This window comes from Pleurodeles waltl, chromosome 5 (assembly GCF_031143425.1).
Source record: "Pleurodeles waltl isolate 20211129_DDA chromosome 5, aPleWal1.hap1.20221129, whole genome shotgun sequence".
Lineage (NCBI taxonomy): Eukaryota > Metazoa > Chordata > Amphibia > Caudata > Salamandridae > Pleurodeles > Pleurodeles waltl.
In genome coordinates, this window is record NC_090444.1 from 1733733241 (window position 1) to 1733752194 (window position 18954).

Here is an 18954-nt window from a genome sequence, read left to right on the forward strand (position 1 = left end):
TGTTGTATGGGCTAGGCCTGGGTGGAGAGGGCTGGTTGGAAGGGGGCAGAGTTCACAGAACAACAATGCATGGGAATGAAAGGGCCACATGGCCAGAGTAGGGAGGGGGCCACTCTCAACGACGGTGCAGTTGGTAATGACTGTTTCTCTTCCCTTGTGCATGTCATGTAGGTCAGCGCCCACCAGAAGAGGGACATATGGCGTGCCATCACCAAAGAGGTCCGGACCCTGGGGGCCCACCAGAGACGGGACACCCACTGCCGTAAGAGATGGGAGGACATTAGCCGCTGCAGCAAGAAGACAGCGGAGGATCAGCTGGGGATGGCCTCCCAACGTGGGAGGGGTGCCCGTCGCACCATGACCCCCCTGATGTTCCGGATCCTGGTGGTGGCCTACCCAGAGTTGGATGGGCGCTTGAGGGCATCACAGCAGACACAAGGGGGTGAGTACAACATCATTCTGCTTACTTTGCGTGCAGTGGAGGTGTCTGGGTGGGGGAGGTGGGCTATGGGTGTCCCTAGTCCAGGGCGAGTTAGGTAGGCAAGGCCCCTCCGTAATGTAGTAGGCCATGTGGCACTCTACCCCACCTCAGCAGAGTGCCAAGTCGAGGTACAGTTGTCCCTGTGGCATACATGTGCGCAGATGTCCACCATTGCCATGTAGGCCGTATCCAGAAATTGCATGTGCAGAGGGCAGGAGCACGGCGTAATGCAGGGGGCTTCTGTGTCTGTCTTGTCCGCCAACGGTAGTGGTATGCCATGCACTAAAACTCTCTTACTTCTGTCTCCCCCTTTTTCTGCTCTCCCTGTCCTTTTGTACATCAGCATCAACAGGCGGAGGTACAGTGGCACCGGAGCACGAGGGAGCTGCATCCCACATGGCCATGGAGGGCCACACCACGGACTCTGAATGCACCAGTGGGACGGAGGGCTTCACGTCGGCCACCGGATCACCAAGCAGCGACACGGACTTGTTCGCCGATGGGGGCTCCCTTGTGGTGGTGGCACCATCTGTGCCCCCCACCTCTACAGGTACAGCCGCCACCTCCCCTACCAGCACCGCCCTCCCAGCAGCCCCTCAGCATTCGCCCCGTGCCCGCTCACCCAGGAGGGTGGGCATCACCTTCGCCCCAGGCACCTCAGGCCCTGCCCCAGTCACCCCTGCTGCCCTCAGTGAGGAGGCCATTGACCTCCTCAGGTCACTCACTGTTGGGCAGTCTACCATTGTGAATGCCATCCAGGGTGTAGTACGAGAGTTGCAACACGGTAATGCATTCCTGGAGGGCATTCATTCTGGTCAGACTGTCCTTCAGCGAACCCTGCAATTCCTGGCCTCAGCACTGATGGCAGCCATTGTCCCTGTGTCTAGCCTCCCCGTCCAACTTCCTCCACCAAGACCCAATCTCCTGTACCCCAGCCCATCCCAAGCACACCTACAGACCAGCATGCACACAAGTCAACACACACAAGTAGCTCAAGCAAACATAGGCACTATACACACCACAGGCACTCATGCAAGCCTCACCCACGTACAGACACAGCAACATCCACTGCCTCCACTGTGTCCCCCTCCTCCTCTTCTCCCTCCTCCCTCCACACACACCTGCATGCACCACATCTACAGGCACCATGAATCGCACAAGGACACCCAGCACCATACGCCGCTCACCTGCACTCACCACCCCCACTGCCATTTACACGTCCCCTGTGTCCTCTCCCAGTGTGTCTGTGACGCCCCCTCCAAAGTACACAAACGCCGGCAACCACTCACCCAACATCCATCCACCTCACGACAGCCTCCAGTACCTGCACCTACACCCAAAACACCTAAAGTGACACCTCCTACAACCACCTCCTCTTCCTCCACTCCCAGACCCCCTCCAGCTGCCCATCCCAGTGTTCGTCAGAAACTGTCCCGCTGTAAAGTTGACCTTTTTGCCCCCACCCCACCCCCTCCAATTCATCAGTCCCGTTGTAGCGCCTCAGCCAACAAGCCTCCAATACCAGTGGTGCCTGTTCAAGGTTTGTGGAGTGCACCGGCCACCAGGGCAGGCAGTAGGACCCGGAGCCAAGGCACTGGCAGCCCACCCCCTGTAAAGGCTCTGAAACTGGACCGTGTTAAGACTCCTGGTGGGAAAACAACTGACATGGGTTCCAAGGGGATTGGAGAGTCAGCTGTGACTCCACCAAAGGTGAGGAAGGGCCTGAGGAAGTCTGCCCAGCCTGTTGTGAGTGTCACGGCGGAGAATCATTTACGGCGGTCGACACACAACCGCCAGCACCTTCGTCACTGGTCCAGAGACCACCGCCGGAGTCACAGCCCAGGAGGGCCCGAGTATCGTCACTGGTCAGGAGACCACTGCCGGAGTCACAGCCCAGGAGGGCACAAGTATCGTCACTGGTCAGGAGACCACCGCCACCGCCAGAGTCAGTGCCCAGGAGGGCCCAAGTATCGTCACTGGTCAGGAGACCACCGCCACCACCGGAGTCAGTGCCTAGGAGGGCCCAAGTATTGTCAGTGGTCAGGAGACCACCGCCACTGCCGGAGTCAGTGCCCAGGAGGGCCCAAGTATCGTCAGTGGTCAGGAGACCACCGCCGGAGTCACAGCCCAGGAGGGCCCGAGTATCGTCACTGGTCAAGAGACCACCGCCACCGCCGGAGTCAGTGCCCTGGAGGGCCCCGGCTGCCAGAGCCCCACTGGGCAATGATGGAACGTCATGCCACACACCAATGCCCAGTGTAGAGAACATCATGCCACACACCAATGTCCGTATCAGAACCGCCATGTCAAAGCACCGCTGAACAGTCCGGAACCGCCATGGCAAAGCACCACTGAACAGGGCAAAGACCGCCATGGCAAAGCACTGCTGAACAGGGCAAAGACCGCCATGGCAAAGCACCGCTGAACAGGGCAAAAACCGCCATGGCAAGGCACCGCTGAACAGTCCAGAAACGCCATGTCAAGGCACCGCTGAACAGGGCAAAGATAGCCATGGCAAAGCACTGCTGAACAGGGCAAAGACCGCCATGGCAAAGCAACGCTGAACAGGGCAAAGACCGCCACTGTAGAGGCTTGTGAGACTGTGGCTTTGCACTCCCCAGGATGGCACAGTGGGCAAGCCACCCACTGTAGAGTCTTGTGAGACTGTGGCTTTGCACTCCCCAGGATGGCACAGTGGGCAAGCCACCCAGTGTAGAGACTTGAGAGACTGTGGCTTTGCACTCCCCAGGATACATCAATGGGCATGGAGCCCCGTCGTGGATCTGGCTTTGCAGTCATCCGGCTGAGGTGTCCCCCGTTCCCTTCCCCCTGAGGTGCCTGTAGTATTTCAATCTGATGCCCCGGCAGTGTTCTCTCCGATTTTGGTCAGGTATCCTTTGTGCGCCTCGCCCATGCATTTTAGGACTGTTGGTGCACGGACATTGTAATTTACCTATCTGCACCACTTCTCGTATTGTATATATTTATGACTGATTTTCAAAGAAAGATCTGAATATTTTTGTATGACATGTATATTGCCACATTACAAGGTTTGACCGAATTTCGCATTGTTTTTTCATACTTCCGGGGGGATTGTGGGTTGTTACTGTGATTTTTGTGAATGCATTGGTGTGTATGTTGTAATATGCGAGGGTGGGGGTGTTTGGTGGGTGTCCCCCTAACTTTTGCCTCCCCCTCCCCTGTGTCGTAGGTGCAGTACTCACCGTTGTCTTCGGCGCCTACGTAGCTGTTGGTCGTAGAGGAGCAGAAACACAAGGGCAGGGAGAATTTGGAGTTCCTGCTCCATGGAGTCGTCATTCCTCGTGGGATGTGTTCAGGTGAGCGTTTTCCCATAGCAAAAGCTGTTTCCGCCGTGTTTTTATCCACGGTGAATCTGCCCCGGAAAAGGTGGCGGATTGGCAGGTTGTACTGTGGGCGGTACATTGTCTTCCGCCTGTCTGTTGGCGGTGACCACTGCGCTGTTTGTATGCACCGCTGTGGCTGTTGGTGTGTTAAAGTGGCTGTCTTTGTTGGCGGTTTCCGCCAGGGTCATAATTCGCTTTTTTTGTCCGCCGGACTGTTTGCGGTATTACCGCAGCTTTAACACCATCCGCCAGGGTTGTAATGACCCCCTAAGGGCCATATTTATACTTTTTGACGCAAAACTGCGCTGACGCAGTTTTGTGTAAAAAAATTTAAAGCCGGGCTACGCTATTTCTTTACGCTGCTCGGCCGTCAAATTTATACTTTGATGCTCAGCGGCGCAAACCACTGGTCAGAGTAATTTTTTTTTACTCAGACCAATGCTCCACTTTGTAAAGAAAAACGACGTTAAGGCGGCAAAAATGACTTTTATCCGGTTTACAACGTTGCAAACCAGATTTGCATTGGGGTATGCTGCAATGCCAAGGATGTTGGAGCAGCAAAGCCAGTTCAGGAGGGTAGGGTACAACGTAAAACTGGCATGCTGTCAAACGACAGCTGGTATTCTCGCTACATGAACTAGGGCTCAATTAACAGTCTTAGGCCATATCCGCAAGTGGAATTTAACATTGACAACAGTTGCCACTACCACCTCTGCTGTGTGTGCATGTCAAGTAGCTAATGGCAGTTACGTGCCCATGGATCAAACACACCCTAATTAGAGGGTTCAGGATGACAACGTTATCAATCCCCTGTAATTCCTAACAAAGTGCAAATCCTGTCAAATGCTAATGTCCATATTCACTACAAACATCAGCCATTGTCATAAACATTATGAGGTACACAGCAGTAATGTCATACCCATGCTGCACATGTCAGGGTCTACCCTGTGCCTGGGTCACAATAGCTGCAATGCCACCATGCAACATCCCAGCCTTCATACTGCGAAGACAACAGCATTGAGGGGGAGGACATATGTTTCCGGCTAGTGAAACACACCCACACAGTCAGAAGAGGAAATGGAACACTGATAGCACCATCAGTGCAATCCAATGTAGCACACATTCCCCAACATCAACATTACACACAACCAATGTTGACACCGCTATTGTGCCATGTCAATGCTATACATAGTATATGCTAGGTCTCAGCAACATATAGTTGGATGTGAAATATCTGAGACTGAGTCATTTTGAGATTGTTAAGTGTGGTGCAAGTGCCATCAGAACACCTACAGCCAGTGCAAGGCCACATGAGAATGGAAGTGGACGGAGGGTTGAGTTGTACAATAAGGTGGCAACATACAATTTGGGCAGAACCTACACCTAGAGGATGTGACGCAGACAAGTCCCCAAACTGCCCACACTACATGTGACATGCAGGTGGGTCATAGGCCTGGGAGAATGCTAATCTTCATGACAGGAACAATGAACAGGAACCAAGATCACAATAGGAAGTCAGGCATGTTACATTACAAATACCACAACAGACACACTAATTATACAATATCTCATTGCAGAGGACGATGGCTCTCCTGGGGATATGCCTGTCCTGGACTTCCCGGATGACATGGATGACGAGCTGACAAACATCAGCCAGCAGACCCTCCAAGACGTCCTTGGAACCCTCCAGACCCCACCTTCAGTCGCAAGGAGGAGCACAGAAGTAGCAGCCATTACAGAGGACCCACCCACCACCCCAATAATACGACCTGCCAGCTCCAACCCAGCTGAGAACTTTGACAACACTAGCAACAGCTTTGAGAGGACTGTAGTTCAAGTACAGTGGGAACTGGCCAAGGAGGTGCGGGTGGGGATGCAAAATATGGCAGCCAGCCTAGAGGGGGTGCGTTCGTGCATGATGTCATCTGCAGAACAGGCAGCAGCCATGCAAAGGTGAACATCTATCTTGCAGGAACTTCAACAAAGTGTGAAGGAAATCAGCACAGCAGTAGGGGAGTTGACACAACACCTCGCACACCAAACCTTTCAACGCGTGCACGAATGCAATATTGACCCCCTCAGGGCTGACCCGGCTGCCTACCTCAGTGATGTAGCTGCTATACTTAAGAACCAGCAGCTCCTCCTTGCTGCAGGACTGCCCTTAATAGTCCCAAAGTTGGCAGCTACCGGAATTTCTGACTCCACGTCTTCAAACACTGAAGTCTGTGTTGCCCCTTCAAACCCACCGCCACCAAGGGCAGAGGAGACGACACACACATCAGAAGATGAAGACGTGGAATAGATCCCCTTAAGAGTACCCGGTAGCACAAGTTCATGCCAAATGGGCACTTGTAACCAAGGTCCTGTGCTTCGTAACATGCTAGTCTTGCAACAGCTGCTCACAAGCACTGTTCTCCAGTCCACTGTTTATCTTGACACTATCCTCTGTGATTGTCTCTCACTACCTTATTGGCAATTCATGTTCCTCTGCACTGTATGACACTTCACCCCAGCATGTCCAATGATATGTCCTTTTGCACTTGTGTAGTATCACAATAGAAGGCGTCACACTAATGGACTCACAATCCTGGACTATGTAAATATTGCACTACAGCACTTTAAAATAAATAGTACTTACACAACCACTTTGTCTCTGTGTAATGTGACACATCAACCATGATGGAGATTAGTGATGTTTGCCTCATGTCAAAGCCCATAGAATGTCAATACAACTGCCTTGAAAGATTGTGGGCTGATGACTATGCACTGGGGTCTGGGTGGTACCATCATCTGCCCTTCCAGAGGGTTAATGCTGAAGTAAATAGAAAAATTACAGTATAATGCTGTGTTGGACAGACAAATTTTGCTACAAGGGATGTCTAAGCAGAAAATCAATGTCTTCAAATTTTACTTCCAGACAATCTTTAGGTATGTGACACTTGACTCAAAAATGTCATCACACACACACCATACAACAGGAATGGATGTGTACGAGTGTACGGACAAATAAGTAACCTGGCAGTACAATGTAAGAAATGATAGGTGTGAGTTATGTATACTATACTTCATAGGATTATACCATCACTCACCTTATCAGGGTTCACATGTACATCATGCTGCAGGCAGACTTACCACAGTGTCCTCTATACAAAATCTGGTCTCAAAGTATGACAGTTTGAAAAACATATATCCAAACTTAACTACACATTGGGAACCATAGTAACCTTGAGTGGTGGGTGCAATGGATGGCAGATGCATTAGCTTTGGTGTAGCTGCCAATGTGACAGCTCAATTGGGATTTCGATGCAGGATGGAACACAAATGCAAATAGTAAATTGACACTGTTCACCCATGCCAAGGCCCTGATCTCCAAGCATATGACACATACTGTAAAGGAGTACCTAAGTATTTATTTAACTGTAAAAAAAAGGATGCTAAAACTAGGGGAAACACCTTAACCCCTTTGCTGCCAGGCCTTTTCCCCCTCCTGTGCCAGGCCTTTTTTTGCCTATTTGGAATAGTTCTCACTTAGGCCCTCATACCTTTTTGTCCACATAAGCTACCCATGCCAAATTTTCGTCCCTTTTTTCCAACATCCTAGGGATTCTAGAGGTACCCAGACTTTGTGGGTTCCCCTGAAGGAGGCCAAGAAATTAGCCAAAATACAGTGAGAATTTTGTTTCTTTCCAAAAAATGGGAAAAGGGGCTGCAGAAGAATGCTTGTGGTTTTTTCCCTGAAGATGGCATCAACAAAGGGTTTGCGGTGCTAAAATCACCAGCTTCCCAGCTTTCAGGAACAGGCAGACTTGAATCAGAAAACCCAATTTTTCAACACATTTTTGGCATTTTACTGGGACATACCCCATTTTACTATTTTTTGTGCTTTCAGCCTCCTTCCAGTCAGTGACAGAAATGGGCGTGAAACCAATGCTGGATCCCAGACACCTAAACATTTCTGAAAAGTAGACAAAATACTAAATTCAGCAAGGGGTAATTTGTGTAGATCTTACAAGGGTTTCCTACAGAAAATAACAACTGAAAAAAGAAAATTATTGAAATTGAGGTGAAAATAACAGCAAATTTTCTCTATGTTTTACTCTGTAACTTTTTCATGCAATGTCAGATTTTTAAAAGCAATTGACCGTTACTACTGCTGGACTCCTCTGATTTCGGGTATATATGGGGCTTGTAGGTTCATCAAGAACCCTAGGTACCCAGAGCCAATAAATGAGCTGCATCCTGCAGTGGGTTTTCATTCTATACCGGGTATACAGCAATTCATTTGCTGAAATATCAAGAGTGAAAAATAGCTATCAAGAAAACCTTTGTATTTCCAAAATGGGCACAAGATAAGTTGTTGAGGAGCAGTGGTTATTTGCACATCTCTGAATTCCGGGGTGCCCATACTAGCATGTGAATTACAGGGCATTTCTCAAATAGACGTCTTTTTTACTCACACTCTCATATTTGGAAGGAAAAAATGTAGAGGAAGACAAGGGGCAATAACACTTGTTTTGCTATTCTATGTTTCCCCAAGTCTCCCGATAAAAATGATAACTCACTTGTGTGGGTAGGCCTAGCACCCGCAACAGCAAATGCCCCAAAACACAACGTGGACACATCCCATTTTTTGACAGAAAACAGAGGTGTTTTTTGCAAAGTGTCTACCTGTAGATTTTGGCCGCTAGCTCAGCCGACACCTAGGGAAACCCACCCAACCTATGCATTTTTTTAAACTAGAGACCTAGGGGAATCCAAGTCTCCCGATAAAAATGATATCTCACTTGTGTGGGTAGGCCTAGTGCCTGCGACAGGAAATGCCCCAAAACACAACGTGGACACATCCCATTTTTTGACAGAAAACAGAGGTGTTTTTTGCAAAGTGCCAACCTCTAGATTTTGGCCTCTAGCTCAGCCGGCACCTAGGGAAACCTACCAAACCTGTGCATTTTTTAAAACTAGAGACCTAGGGGAATCAAAGAGGGAGTGACTTGTGGGGATCTGACCAGGTTCTGTTACCGAGAATCCTTTGCAAACCTCAAAATTTGGCTAAAAACACGTTTTACTCATATTTCGGTGACAGAAAGCGCTGGAATCTGAGAAGAGCCACAAATTTCCTTCCACCCAGCGTTCCCCCAAGTCACCTGATAAAAATGATACCTCACTTGTGTGGGTAGGCCTAGTGCCTGTGACAGGAAATGCCCCAAAACACAACGTGGACACATCCCATTTTTTGACAGAAAACAGAGGTGTTTTTTGCAAAGTGCCTACCTGTAGATTTTGGCCACTAGCTCAGCCGACACCTAGGGAAACCTACCAAACCTGTGCATTTGTGACAACTAGAGACCTAGGGGAATCTAAGATGGGGTGACCTGTGGGGCTATGACCAGGTTCTGTTACCCAGAATCCTTTGCAAACCTCAAAATTTGGCTAAAAAAACACATTTTCCACACATTCCGGTGACAGAAAGTTCTGGAATCTGAGAGGAGCCACAAATTTCCTTCCAACCAGCGTTCCCAAAAGTCTCCCGATAAAAATTATACTTCACTTGTGTGGGTAGGCCTAGCGCCCACGACAGGAAATGCCCCAAAACACATCGTGGAGACATCCCATTTTTTGACAGAAAACAGAGGTGTTTTTTGCAAAGTGCCAACCTCTAGATTTTGGCCTCTAGCTCAGCCGGCACCTAGGGAAACCTACCAAACCTGTGCATTTTTTAAAACTAGAGACCTAGGGGAATCAAAGAGGGGGTGACTTGTGGGGATCTGACCAGGTTCTGTTACCGAGAATCCTTTGCAAACCTCAAAATTTGGCTAAAAACACGTTTTACTCATATTTCGGTGACAGAAAGTTCTGGAATCTGAGAAGAGCCACAAATTTCCTTCCACCCAGCGTTCCCCCAAGTCACCTGATAAAAATGATACCTCACTTGTGTGGGTAGGCCTAGTGCCTGTGACAGGAAATGCCCCAAAACACAACGTGGACACATCCCATTTTTTGACAGAAAACAGAGGTGTTTTTTGCAAAGTGCCTACCTGTAGATTTTGGCCACTAGCTCAGCAGACACCTAGGGAAACCTACCAAACCTGTGCATTTGTGACAACTAGAGACCTAGGGGAATCTAAGATGGGGTGACCTGTGGGGCTATGACCAGGTTCTGTTACCCAGAATCCTTTGCAAACCTCAAAATTTGGCTAAAAAAACACATTTTCCTCACATTCCGGTGACAGAAAGTTCTGGAATCTGAGAGGAGCCACAAATTTCCTTCCAACCAGCGTTCCCAAAAGTCTCCCGATAAAAATTATACTTTACTTGTGTGGGTAGGCCTAGCGCCCACGACAGGAAATGCCCCAAAACACATCGTGGAGACATCCCATTTTTTGACAGAAAACAGAGGTGTTTTTTGCAAAGTGCCTACCTGTGAATTTTGGCCTCTAGGTCAGCCGGCACCTAGGGAAACCTACCAAACCTGTGCATTTTTTAAAACTAGAGACCTAGGGGAATCCAAGATGGGGTGACTTGTGGGGCTCTGACCTGGTTCTGTTACCCAGAATCCTTTGCAAACCTCAAAATTTGGCTGAAAAAAAACATTTTCCTCACATTTCAGTGACAGAAAGTTCTGGAATCTGAGAAGAGCCACAAATTTCCTTCCACCCAGCGTTCCCCAAAGTCTCCCGATAAAAATGATACCTCACTTGTGTGGATAGGCCTAGCGCCCGCGACAGGAAATGCCCCAAAACACAACATGAACACATCCCATTTTTTGACAGAAAACAGAGGTGTTTTTTGCAAAGTGCCTAATTGTAGATTTTGTCCTCTAGCTCAGCTGGCACCTAAGGAAACCTACCAAACCTGTGCATTTTTGAAAACTAGAGACCTAGGGGAACTTAAGGTACGGTGACTTGTGGGGCTCTGACCAAGTTCTGTTACTCAGAATCCTTTGCAAACCTCAAAATTTTGCTAAAAAAACAAGTTTTCCTCACATTTTGGTGAGAGAAAGTTCTGGAATCTGAGAGGAGCTACAAATTTCCTTCCACCCAGCGTTTCCCCAAGTCTCCTGATAAAAATGATATCTCACTTGTGTGGGTAGGGCTAGTGCCTGCGACAGAAAATGCCCCAAAACACAACGTGGACACATCCCTTTTTTTGACAGAAAACAGAGGTGTTTTTTGCAAAGTGCCTACCTGTAGATTTTGGCCTCTAGCTCAGCCGGCACCTAGGGAAACCTACCAAACCTGTGCATTTTTTAAAACTAGAGACCTAGGGGAATCCAAGATGGGGTGACTTGTGGGGCTCTGACCTGGTTCTGTTACCCAGAATCCTTTGCAAACCTCAAAATTTGGCTGAAAAAAAACATTTTCCTCACATTTCAGTGACAGAAAGTTCTGGAATCTGAGAAGAGCCACAAATTTCCTTCCACCCAGCGTTCCCCAAAGTCTCCCGATAAAAATGATACCTCACTTGTGTGGATAGGCCTAGCGCCCGCGACAGGAAATGCCCCAAAACACAACATGAACACATCCCATTTTTTGACAGAAAACAGAGGTGTTTTTTGCAAAGTGCCTAATTGTAGATTTTGTCCTCTAGCTCAGCTGGCACCTAAGGAAACCTACCAAACCTGTGCATTTTTGAAAACTAGAGACCTAGGGGAACTTAAGGTACGGTGACTTGTGGGGCTCTGACCAAGTTCTGTTACTCAGAATCCTTTGCAAACCTCAAAATTTTGCTAAAAAAACAAGTTTTCCTCACATTTTGGTGAGAGAAAGTTCTGGAATCTGAGAGGAGCTACAAATTTCCTTCCACCCAGCGTTTCCCCAAGTCTCCTGATAAAAATGATATCTCACTTGTGTGGGTAGGGCTAGTGCCTGCGACAGAAAATGCCCCAAAACACAACGTGGACACATCCCTTTTTTTGACAGAAAACAGAGGTGTTTTTTGCAAAGTGCCTACCTGTAGATTTTGGCCTCTAGCTCAGCCGGCACCTAGGGAAACCTACCAAACCTGTGCATTTTTTAAAACTAGAGACCTAGGGGAATCCAAGATGGGGTGACTTGTGGGGCTCTGACCAGGTTCTGTTACCCAGAATCCTTTGCAAACCTCAAAATTTGGCTAAAAAAACACATTTTCCTCACATTTCGGTGACAGAAAGTTCTGGAATCTGAGAGGTGCCACAAATTTCCTTCCACCCAGCGTTTCCCCAAGTCTGTCGATAAAAATGATACCTCACTTGTGTGGGTGGGCCAGGTGCCTGCAACAGAATAAGGCCAAAAACTTGTAGAGATAGAGGGGATAGCACAGCGAGTTGATAAGGACATATTCTTCTTTTATACATCTTTAGGCTGACTCTGCTTTGGGGGCCTACACAAGTGAGGTGTCATTTTACTTGGGAGACTGAGGTGAACGATGGGGAGTAGGAATTTTGTGCTAGAGTGGTGATCGTACAAACGAAAGTCAGGAAAATATGCTTTTTAAGCAACTTTTGAGGCTTGCAGAGGAGTCTGGGTAAGAAAATGTTGGGGGATGCACGCGAGCCACACCTCCCTGGACTCCTTGGGGTGTCTAGTTTTAAAAATGTCTGGGTTTAGTAGGTTTCCGTAGATAAAGGCTGCAACCAGGACCAAAAACATAGGTGCCCCCTTCCCCCCAAAACACAGGTAGTTTTGTAATATATAATTTTGATGTGTCCACATACGTCTGTGATGTGCCAAACATTAAAATTGTGAAAAGTAACGCACTTAGGTTATGTGAAAAAGACCCCTCACCCACCAACCAAGTTGGTGGCATGCTTCATCATCGGGGTCCCACCTGAGACACCTAGCGTGTCTCAAGTGTGCTGCGACGCCTAATTACAGCGGAGCAGGTTTTGTCATTTGTACCACACATACTGGTTGGATTTGGCACGAGGGTGAGTGACGGTTCAGTAGATCAAATTTTATTAACAAGAGATTTTACAAAAGTGAAATGCACTGGTAATAACTGAAAGGCCAAAAAACTGAACCAATGACTCAGCTCGTGAGCTGTAGAGCCACGGCAAGGCATCAACCGCTTTACAGTCCATTCACACACCTTTCATACATGACATGCACAAGACCATTCACGCCGCCAGCCACGGGCCCAGCACATTACAACATTTGCATCGTCAGACAGCGCCAGTCAAGGGCCCATCACTTTCATACGCCCACATGCCTGATGCAGCAATCACACCAGCTGATGAGTGTGTGGACTGGTGTATGGCTGGCACCGCTAGCCAAGCGCCACCCCACCCATACCGCCAGCTAAGCGCCACCCCACGCACACCCCCAGCCAAGCGCCACCCCAACCATACCGCCAGCCAAGCGCCACCCCAATCACACCGCCAGCCAAGCGCCACCCCAAGCACATCGCCAGCCAAGCACCACACAACCCATAACGCCAGCCAAGCGCCACCCCGTCCATACCGCCAGCCAAGCGCCACCCCAAGCACACCGCCAGCCAAGCGCCACCCCAAGCACACCGCCAGCCAAGCGGCACCTCACCCATACTGCCGGCCAAGCGGCACCCCAAGCACACCGCCAGCCAAGCGCCACTCCACCCATACCGCCAGCCAAGCGCCACCCCACGAACACCGCCAGCCAAGCGCCACCCCATCCACACCGCCATCACTTTTTTTGTTGTTTATAAACAAACTAATGATAAAATAAGTACAGAACTACAAACACAAAAGCTCTAACTAAATACATGACAGTGAAACTGAACATATGAAAATATAAAATAGGCAGTTTACGCTCACTGTATTTCCCAAAAGTTTTTCCTTGTGTGGTAACTTCTAAAACAGTCGGGCACACACAGCCCAGGCTTTGAAGGGCATTTGGGGCAGTACATCCGGCTCTCCCTCCGGATTGATCTCCGGGCACATACTCTACATTTCTTTGTGGGCAAGTCTTTTTTGGGAGTAGAAGGAATGTGATCTGGAAAGTGGCAATCTTTCAATCTAGCCACTTCCTCCACCACTTCTACTCTAGGAACTATTGCCCGTGCCACCACAATAAGGCTCTCTATCACTGACTCCTGAAATTTAACAAATGTCATCCTTGACTCAGGTGAACAATCCTTGAACACAATAAAAGCATTAAAAGTTGCCAAATGAAATAAATGTAGGGCCAACTTTTTATACCACACGTAAGGCTTACGAAGAGCAGTGTAAGGTTCCAACCTCTGATCTACTCTATCAACACCACCCATGTGCCTATTGTAGTCCAAAATGCACGCAGGTTTGCGCACTTCCACAACCTGACCCCAATCAGTCACAGGGGAAGTACTCTCATCATGGATGGTAGATAGCATGTACACATCCCTCCTGCCGGAAAATTTCAGAGGTAGCAGCACATTATTCCGCAAGGCACTGCACTGTCCCCTCTCACGTTTTTTACAGACAAGCTCCCTTGGATTGCCTTTCCGGTTAGAACGGATTGTGCCACAAGCAACAGTGTCCACTCTAAACAACTCCTTGAACAACTGCACTCCAGTGTAGAAATTATCTACGTACAAATGGTGACCTTTGTTAAACAGTCGTCTACCAAGTTCCCACACAATGTTTTTGCTAACTCCAAAAGTGGCCGGACAACCAGGAGGGTCAATACTGGAATCCCTACCAGTGTAGACCCGGAAATTATACACATATCCTGTACTGCTTTCTGACAACATATACAATTTATTCCCATACCGTGCCCTCTTACTAGGAATGTACTGCTTAAAAACTAAACGCCCCTTGAAAAGGACCAAAGACTCGTCCACACTTTTCTCTTTGCCTGGAACATAGACCTCTGAAAACTGATCTACAAAATGATCAAGGACAGGCCTAATCTTAAAAAGACGGTCACAATCAGGGTGATCTCGTGGCAAGGCTAAAGCATTGTCTACAAAATGCAGCATACGAAGAAGAAGCAAATAGCGATTACGTGTCATAGTTGCAGGAAATATAGCAGTTGCCATCAAGGGACCATTAGACCAATAAGAAGCCAGTGACGACTTCCTGATCAACCCCATCAAAAAGGTCAAACCTAAAATATTTTTTATCTCATCCAGATATGTGGGAACCCACTGAGTAGCTCTAGACAGAGGCTTAAGTCTGGCAGCGTTGTCCCTCAAATGTTGCTCTGCATACAAATTAGTCTGCTCCACAATCTCTTCCAAAAATACATCGTCCATAAACAAGTGAAAGAAATGTACAGGCAAAAAGTTTTCCGTATTGACTCTACACCCTGGGAGACCAGTAAATGCAGGTAACTGTGGCTGCTCCATGTTTGGGGCAATCCAGGCATCATGTCTTCTAATGGGAAACCCTTCAGCCCCAGGCTGCTGCACTCTTGGCACATCAATGTCCTCCTCTACAACAGGCCCTTCATCTGCACTGAGAGTAGCTTCCTCATCAGAAGAATACTCTCGGACAGAAAACTCACTGCCAGAATCTCTCACTTCCTCCTCTGCCTCAGATGCAGAGTCAGTCTCGTAATCATGGTCTGAAGATGACTCAAAGAGCATGCCAACAACCTGCTGAGCGGTCACTCTGCGGCAAGCCATGATCCTCACTAACAACAAATGGATTGCCAACAACAACTAGCACTAAAATAAGTAATAAACAAAGTGTAGCTTTATCACAAAGAGTTATGTACTAAAAAACTATACCACTCACTTTCCTGAAAAAGCTACTCACCAGTAACTACTCTGCACAGACACAGCAATCACCAATGATATCCCACTAAAAAGAAAAAAGAAAAAGCAAATAGACAAATATCATTGTGCTCAAATCTAAGGACAATTTCACACACAATACTGCATTTAGTACACCACCTACAAACATGTCATTCATGCATGTCAACAATAGTCCTTTGGAGTAAATTGCTTTCACTTATCAAAAAATGCAACTATGCAAACCGCAGGACAACTACTGCCAAAACCGCAAGGATCCACAACAAAGGAAGCAAAAGCTTTGAACTAGAACAATAAGAAGAAATAAACTGTTATAATCACAAATACAAATACTTCGCCAGTTGACAAACATCCCACCACCAAGAACTAGGAAATTGTCCCTGGTGCCTAAGTGGCTTCTGCCCCACTAGGAGGCAGATGGGCCTAAATAAAATAGGCTGATCTGCCTCCAAGGTGGGCAGAAATGACCATCACTAATGTGCCCTCTTTAGGGGGAGACCGTTGCCAAAGGTGCCGCCGCCCCCCCCACACAAAACACACACACAGGATTCCTGATGCCTAAGTGGATTCTGCCCCTCTTGGGGGCAGATTGGCTTAAACAAATTGCCCGATCTGCCCCCAAGGAGGGCAGAAATGGCCAACCGCTCTGTGCCCACTTTAGGGGGTGACCCTTGCCAAAGGGGGCAAATGAGGGGCACCCCCAGCACTAAACAAAAAAAGGGGAACCAAAAAAAAGTCCCTGCCGTATTGGTGGTTTCTGCCCTCCTTGGGGGCAGATGGGCCTACAAACATAGTGAGATGGCCAATACGAAATTTCCCCCCATTTGGGGGGGGCGACCCTTGCCCAAGGGGTGCCCCCAAACACACAAAATACACAGACACCTCACAGTCCCTGGCGCCTAGTGGGTTTCGACCCCCCCCCCCCGGTGGCCAGATCGGCCAAAAACATGGCCTATCTAGCCCCAGGGCGGGCCAAAACATATAAAAAAATTATTGCCCCCGGGGCAGCAACCCTTGCCTAAAGGGTCGCTGCCCTAAAACAAGGAAAATTATTTCCCTGGTGTCTAGTGGTTTAGTTTGAGTTTTTATGCATTTATATAGCGCATAGCCACCCTAGGGCATCCCAGCGCTGAAGGTACAGGAAAATTCTTGAGAAGAGCAGGAGGGACTGGCTAACGACTGAAGAGAATAGTTTTCAGCCTTTTCCTAAAAAGAGATTCAGAAGGTTCATGGCGGAGCTCAGGAGGTAGGGAATTCCAGAGACGGGCAGCCTTGATAATGAAAGAGTTTCCTCCCCATGATCTATTGACACAGGGTATTTGAATCTGTCGGGAGGAAGATGATCCCAAGTGTCTCGAAGGAGCATAAATGGAGAATCATTTTCTGAAGAAATGTGGACCTCTGTTAAGTAGGGCTCTATGAGTGATACACATGGATTTACAATGTATACGCTGTTTGATCGGCAGCCAATGAAGTGCTGCAAGAGCCAGCTTGGCAGATAGATGTCTGGGACAGTTCGTAAGGAGCCTAGCTGCTGTGTTCTGCACAATCTGCAGTTTCCTTACTACATATTCTGGGGAACTAAGATAGAGGAAATTCCCATAATCCAGGCGGGAAAGGACCAATTCCTGGACCAGGATTCTTCTGGATGAGACAGGAAGAAGATTGAGAATCTTCCTGAGAGATCTAATAAAACCAAAGCGGACAGAAGAGATTTTCTTGGCTTGTAGTTCCATCATGAGACGGGAGTCCAGTACAAAACCAAGGCTTTTTACCTGTCCTTTAGACGGAGGCAGACTGGTAAAGGCCTCTGAGTAACACGTTAGAGGGGAAGCTGGAGAGCCATTGCCTAAGATGAGTACTTCAGATTTACCATCGTTAAATTTAAGTTTGGATTGAATCATCCATTCGCTGATGTCCCTCATACAGCTGGCTAGGTTGATTGCGGGAGAGTTCCCAGTACTAGAAAGGGAAACCACTAATTGAGTATCATCAGCGTAGGTGACCAATGAAAGATTGTAGGGAGTGACTACTTTATCCAATATTCAAAAGAGTTGGACTTAAGGAGGAAACCTGAGGGACTCCACAGGTTAGGGGAACGATGTCAGAAAGAAAAAAACGGTCAAGGACTTGGAAGGTTCTTCCTGTGAGAAAGGAAGATAGCCAGGAGAGTGCTATGCCACCCACACCTGCCTTGGAGAGTCTGTTGCAAAGGAGAGAGTGGTCAACCGTATCAAAGGCTGCGCTAAGATCAAGGAGAATGATGGCCGCATGTCCTCCCTGGTCTAATAGTTGACGGGCAGACTCTGTCACTGTTAAGAGCACAGACTCAGTGCTGTGTTGAGCTCTAAAGCCCATTTGAGTAGGGTGGAGGAGCGCATTACTCTCAGAATAGCTCATCAGTTGCAAGTTTACGTGTTTCTCCAATATTTTGGCTAAAATGGGGAGAAGAGCAATAGGTCTATAATTATCCAGGATGGAGGGGTCAAGTTTTGGCTTTTTAAGAAGGGGTTTTACGATGGCATGTTTAAGAGATTGGGGGAGAATGCCAGAGGTGAGGGAGTTATTAAGTATGCTTGTCAATGGAGAAATAATAATATCTGCGGCCTTTGCCAGAATAGCCGGAGGGGCAGGATCCAAAGGGGAACCTGATTTAATATTAGTAAGTAATTTAAAAGTTTGCACATCTGTGAGCGGTAGAAACATAGTTAGCGAAGACCCAGCCGGTAGGGAGTTTACCATCTTCTTATCAGATGACTTCAGGGGAGGGGTCAAAGAAAAGCCGGTATATAACTTTGTGACCTTGTCCTGAAAATAAGCTGCTAGAGAGTTACTATATGTAGTGGAAGCTTCTATTGGAGAAGCCGATGGGGAAATATTAGTAAGCTCTTTAAAAATCTGAAATAGTTGCTTCTGGGAATTGGAAGGGTTTTCTATTCTCTTGCTATAATAAATGGTTTGAGCTGACTTGATGTTCTGACGATACGTTCTGATGGCTTGCTTGTAATTTTCTTTAGCTAAAGAGCTGTAGTCCTTTCTCCAAGACCTCTCTAGTTTTTTGCAGTTTTTTCTGAGTTCTAATAATGAGGACGAATACCGTGGCTTAGATTTATAGTAGGGTTTTCTTATTCTTAATTTGGTGGGCAATACTAGATCTAAAGTGGTAGAGATCCAGCTATCGAACTGATCCGGAGTGTTCGAGGAGGGATCGTCGTTATTCATAGTGAAAGCACAAAGTGAAGGATGCCAAAGACTTGGTAGCAACTTTGACCATGTGCGCCCCGAGGTGATAAGCCTGGGTTGAGGGTCTCTGGGGACATCATAGGGGAAATTAAAAGAAAGAAGGGAATGATCTGTCCATAGTAAAGGCAGCGAGGATGAGATGATAAGATCAGGGATATTGCTAAATAGCAAATCTAG